The 6,183-nt window shown below is 38.8% G+C and overlaps 1 protein-coding gene across 3 annotated transcripts in view; it reads left to right on the top strand.

Annotated features, from left to right (window-relative positions):
* Positions 1–6,183, top strand: part of TSHZ2 (teashirt zinc finger homeobox 2) — a 458,954-nt gene that overhangs the window by 71,756 nt on the left and 381,015 nt on the right. The window lies entirely within an intron of this gene.

Raw genomic sequence — 6,183 nt, 5'->3', positions numbered from 1 at the left:
TCGGATCTAGTTTAGATCATGGGGGTTATCGGGAGTATTCATTAATAGAGCATTTGTAAAATGTGTTGCACCACCCCAGGCTGAAAGTAAATGAAAAAGAAGAGCTGATTTTTGTAAATATTGGCTATTAAAATCCACCTTATAGAGAAGCTGTGAGGATAAGAGAAGTCTTTGCCGTCACCCTCTTCTCCTGTCCCCTTTTCACATCTTTCCCTGCCTCAAATTTCATATTCCAGCAACCATAAACTCCTTCCACTTCCCCTCATGCAGCATACTCTGTTCTGGCCTCAGTACTCTTGCCCACCCCCACCTTTCTTTATCTTCTTAACACCTACTCATCCCTAAAACTCAGCTCAGATGTCACCTCCTCCAAGGAGCCATCATGATTGCCTTCTCTCTGCCCCAATCTAGGACACATACCCTCCTCAGCACCCTAGGAAGTCCTAGTTTCTCTCTTTCATTGCACTCGTATAGTTTTAAGCAGCTGTCCTCACCATTAGATAGTGCTCCATTATATTTCATGCATTTGTAAGTATCTGGGGCCCAGCTCGGGACTATGCATTGACATTGCTAAAACAGATATCAAATGGAAGAAAGGAGGGAAGGTCAGAGGCAGAGAAGGAGGGTGAAAAGAGAAAAGAATTGAGACAGCGAAGCACAAGGCGCAGTGCCTGATATAAAAGAAGTGTTTGGATCAATAGTGGCTACTTTTATTTTTTGGCATATTTTCTTATTGATACTGTTGTTTTACTGTTATTATTACTCAACAATGAGCAGCTCTAAGTCTACCAAGAAAGAAACCACTCCTTTGTCAAGGATGAGCTGAGTGATTTTCTTTATAAACAAAGCATTCAATTCATGAGTTAAAAGTTATGTCTGTTTTTTTGTTCCTGTTCTCTGATATTTATTGAGCTCCTAATTCAGGATGAACCAAACAAAGTTCTTATGGAACTTAGATTCTAGTCGAAGAGGTATAAATATGTAAATGTGTAATAGGTCAGCAGAGATCTATACTAGGAAGAAAGATAAAGCAGGGGGTAGAGAGAGATGGGTGAGTGAATTGCTGTTTAAAATGGTATTTTCAAGGAGGGATCTTTGATGAAGTAACATTTGAAAAGATAACTGAAGGAAGGGAATGTTAAAATCAAAGGAACTTGGGAAATTGTAACCTATGTCAAAGTCTGAAATATGTTTTACAACTAATTGTGGTGCTGTGCTTGGAAATTTATACAAAATTGTTTTTGTATCTATGTTATTGTTCACCAAAAAAAGAAGGAAAAAAATCGATTGTGATGATAAAAAAGTATTTAAGCCCTCTAGCCTCCTATATTCTGGAGCAGCTAGAAGGAAAAATATGAGAGAATCATATGGTAGCCCATGACAAACTCTGGGATCTATCCTGTAACTGCTTGCTGATGCTTTAAAAACTATTACTTCTTTATTTCTTTGCTTTGTATATATGTTATACTATACAACAAAAAAGTTAAAGAAAATAGTTTAAAAAATAAAATAAAAATCTTAAAAAAAAAATCAAAGGGACAAGCACCTGTATTGGTGATTCCTCCACACAGCATGTGTGCTGCACATATTTGCAGAAAAGCGCTAGTAATTTGGACATTTCCTGTATCAGCATGTTATAGAATATTTCCAGAAAAACTTATTCCTTTGGATGTTAATGGGCGTCACTTGAAAATAAAAATATCTGTAGGATTTGGAGAAACACAAAAACGGTATTTCCCAACTTTCATTCTGGCGGGACTCTTCAGAGCCTCTAAAAGAATTTCTGAGTGGGAACCTCCAAGTGGGAACCAGAAATACAATATTTCCCTAAGTTATTTTGACCTCAGAACGCTTTATTCAAGAAGAATCTTTGCAGGACTTGTGTTGGGAGAACACATTTTGGTAAAACTGCCTCAGACTGAGGGTGATGCACCAGTGGGTCAGTGGCAGAATTCTCACCTGTTGTGCCGGAGAACTGGGTTCGATTCCCAGAGCCTGCCCATGCCAAAAAACAAAAACAAAAACAAAAAAAACTGCTTTAGACCATATATCAAATTTAAAGAAATATTCCTACCATATTACTATGTCTCAAAAGAAAAAAATCCAGGTGTTCCAAATGGATATGCACTGCAGTCCTAGAGTACTCAAGGCCCTTTACTGTAGAAAACTAAAGCAAACATCAAATTGTCGAGTCGTTTTATTCAGTTTTTTTCTACAATTATTTCCTAGGCATCCTGATTGCATATCAGTTTGTTTGACTGACTTGGCTATTTCTAGATTGAGCTGCATGGCAGAATATTGGGACACAATAAGCTCCTAATTATGAGCCCAATTTCACTTCCATTGTTAGTGTGACATTACCAGAGGCTTAGCGCAGAGAAGCCCTGGAACACGTTCCGAACCATTTGAAAAAGAGCCTCACAAGTGGATAGCAAGCACATGGGTTCGACCACGCAAGGCTGGATTCACGTCTAAAGTCCTGCCAAGTTTTCACCAAGCCTCAGCTTAATTCAGCTGCCTCTAAAATGGTTGCTACAGATATAACAGATTGCTGTTTTTATCCACAGAAAGGTAGAAAACCCTAGAAGGACTCGTTGCAGGAGAATGAAATAATTATAGAAGGATGTGAAAAAACAGGCTTCTGTGTCTTCATTTGAATCTTATACCCACTCACTTTTTAAAAACAGTTTACTGAGATATAATTCACATGCCATAAAATTCATCCTTTTAAAGTATAAAATCCAATGGTTTTTACTCTTCACGCAGTTGTGTAGCTATCACCACAATCGATTAATGTTTGCAGGTTTCATCCATATTGTTGCATGAATCAGTATGTCATTCATTTTGATTGGTGAGTGATATTCCACTATATGCAGTATACCACCATCAGCGTGTCCATTAGTTGATGGACATTGAGTTTTTTCCCACTGTACCCATTATATTTATTTCCTGCCTTGTGTTTCCTATCTCTAGCCCTGTGGCATTCAGAATTTCCTTTTCCCTACCAAATGTGCCCAGGTTTCAGGGACAAATGAGGTCCAGAGAACAGGTCTAGGTGGCAAACTGCAGATTCATTCATCCTCCACGATGCCACCGCCACCCCCCACCCCCAAATAAAAAAGAAAGTAAAAGAAAACTGCTTCTACTCAGCTTAAAAGCAACTTATATATATATATATATTTTTTCTTCTCTATTTCTAATGGAATAGACTTGTGCTCTTTAGGGAAATCAATAGGAGGGGTAACAACCGATTATACTATGAGAAAGGAAATTTTAAAAGACTCTTTGGAAATAGCGCATACATAAAACATTTCTGAACTATCTACAAATGCAGGGAATTATACCTCCATGCAAGGGATCTGTGCCAAAGTAAAAGTCTTCTCTAGGCTTTTATGAATTTCAGTGTTGGTAATGAGCTGCTCACTCCAATATCCTTGAAAACTACTGCATTTGTCCTGCACCGTCCAGTGTTAGAGCCTCAGGTACCATTTGAAGATGAGGCTACGCTGTCTAATTAATGATTAAGCCCTAACTGGACTCAGAGTGTTTTACACATCACCGTTCTTGGCCACCAGTTCACTAACGTTTTGATTTCATTCAATGCCGGGTTAAAAGACACTTGCTCTAGACATTGAAAAGAGGCAGGGCAGATGGGTTGTGAACCGAGGGAAGGCTTACCTCCAGGTCACCTGCAGCTGTTTGAAAACTCTCAAGCATAGGCAATTATCTCATTATTTGAGCAACCTGACAAATTTTCCCCTTTCACTCATATTTCAATATATGCAGCCACGGTCCAACTTTGTTACAAAGACAGTAGAGAAACTTGTCATTTGTTTGATCATCAGCATGGTGTAAGAATTTACCTGTCACTTGTTTAGGATAATGGCTGAATTTTTCAGTTTTCAACTGACGCTTGGCAGTTCCAATGTGTTAGATTGCCCGCAAACAACTGAAAGAAATCCACACATCCTATCCATTGTCAAGCTCATTTAGCAGATTACTCTGAGACTACAGTAAGGGAAAATAGCTTGGGCTATGAGTCTTTTAAGAAAATATTACAGAGTGTGAACAAAAGCAAATCCACAGAACTTTAAGATGTCAGAGCAAAAAGAGAACTTAGAAATCTTTTAGTTGAAGGGTTTGAAAACTGATCTGCCCTCAGAATCCAGGCAGGAACGTACAAAAGGGCCAAGAGAAGTGGCTTAACCTCTTCTAGGGCCCTAGGCAGGGGGGTCTGACCAGGGTTCACGAGAGTATATGTTGTCACAAAATTTGCAAAAGCAAGATATTTAACTTTAATTGGTTAATAGGGTTGCCTCTTCTCTGACTTCTGCCTCCTTCACATTTTCCATTATATCGAGGTGTTATGTAGCATTTGAGTCACCCCAGGAATATTGCATTTGTGGATCATGGGCATTTTTTAATTTGTAATTTCTCCTGAAGAATTGTAGATTCTTCAAACAGACTATACACATAACTTTGCATTGCTTTTTCTTAAAGAAAACCTACGCCACTCCCCACTTCTCATTCCCCAAAGGCTTTAAAAGCTTTGGGCTCAATGAAACCAGAAGGCCAGGTAGTCACTCTGGCAAAGTAGAAAACTCATCCCCACTTAAAGGTTGTAGCTTTCACTTAGCTGCAGAGAATCATCATCACTTGGGAATTCCAGGGCTCTGTATGCCCAGATCTCTCAATTGAAGCCAGAAATCCAGATTTTGATACCAACTCTCCTGATTTTAAAATGTTGATAACTAACCAAACAAAACTAAACTGAAGGCCAGATTTGATCTGTGAGCTGACAGTTTTTATCCTCAAGCAAAATCCAACCCTTGGTATTTGTGATGAAAATTAAATGAACTAACATGTCCAAAGACATTGCACCATCCATCCACACCACTGTCTTCCAAAGGTTTACACATCAACCTAGCTTGTTTTCTTAATGGTAATTCTTCTGTTCATTCATTCAGCTGGTATTTATTGGATGCTAGCTGCATTTTAAGTATAGGTATGTTTCTTCTGAGTCCAACTCGATTAATTTTGTCCAAAGCAACCCTCATCCAAGGATCAGAGTTAGAAGATAGGGCTCAATGTGAAATTACATCTAACTGTGCCTGGGCTCTGAAAATGATTAAATAATATTTGCAATAATTCAGAAAATATTTTCCAGGTCCTTATTGAAAGACAAATTTCAGAAAAGAGTGTGAGCTTTTATATTGTAGCTCTAGTATTAATTATAGTTTTTGCTTTGTTTTGTTTTGTTTTTACATGAACTTTGGGGTATGTACCAGGCTTGAAGGTAATAAAACTGTCCTTCTTTTTGCTCCACCTCAGCTTGAAACATTTACAAAAGTTCCTTGCTGCATCAAATACTTTATCTCTGAGATTTCTATGGCTGAACTTTCTTACCACTGAGGTCGCAACTGATATTACCTCCCTAGAAAATTTTTCTCGAACACTTTAGCTAAACTAACCAATCTCCAGCTCTCTATTCCAGGGGTCGGAAAACGACAGCCCATGGGCCAATTCCAGCTTGCTGCCTGTTTTTGTCAATAAAGTTTTAATGGCACATGGCCGCACTTGCTTGTTCGCCTATTGTTTGTGGTTGCATTTTTGCTACAACAGCAGAGTTAAGTGGTTGCAACACAGACCACCATGGCCTACAAAGCCCAAATTATTTCCTCTCTGTCCCTTCATAGAAAACTTAATGCTGATCCCTGAGTCTGCCCCATTGCCTTTGTTTTATTTCCTGCACATCAGTATTATCTGAAAGTACTCTTTTGCTTGTTTGTTTCTGATTTCTACGCTAAGAATGTAAGCCCCTCAAGGATTATTTTCCCTGCATCTATAACAAAATGAGCACATAATATATTTTGTTTTGGTGAATTTAATAAATCCCATGCTTTAGCCTTTTTTTTCTATTTATGCAGATGGGTTCCCAGATCTTCAATATGCAGGTGAGTACTGAAACTGCTTTTGCTTTTGGTATAACCAAAAACGTTTGAATTTGGTTATGCAAACTGGGCCAACCAAGTGCAGTGAGACAGATGAAGCTGAAGCCCTGGACACTGTGAGGTTGTCTCTTGAACTTGATGAGGAAAAGCTGAGATGCGAAATCAAAGGCCTGGGGCTGTTCCAAGACATTGCTGTCTGGGGCTCGCGTGTGCCTTGTTCACCCAACACTGT

The sequence above is a fragment of the Tamandua tetradactyla genome, chromosome 1, assembly GCF_023851605.1.
Source record: "Tamandua tetradactyla isolate mTamTet1 chromosome 1, mTamTet1.pri, whole genome shotgun sequence".
Classification (NCBI taxonomy): Eukaryota; Metazoa; Chordata; class Mammalia; order Pilosa; family Myrmecophagidae; genus Tamandua; species Tamandua tetradactyla.
Note: the sequence above shows the minus strand (reverse complement) of the source record. Positions and strands in the feature narration are given on the sequence as shown.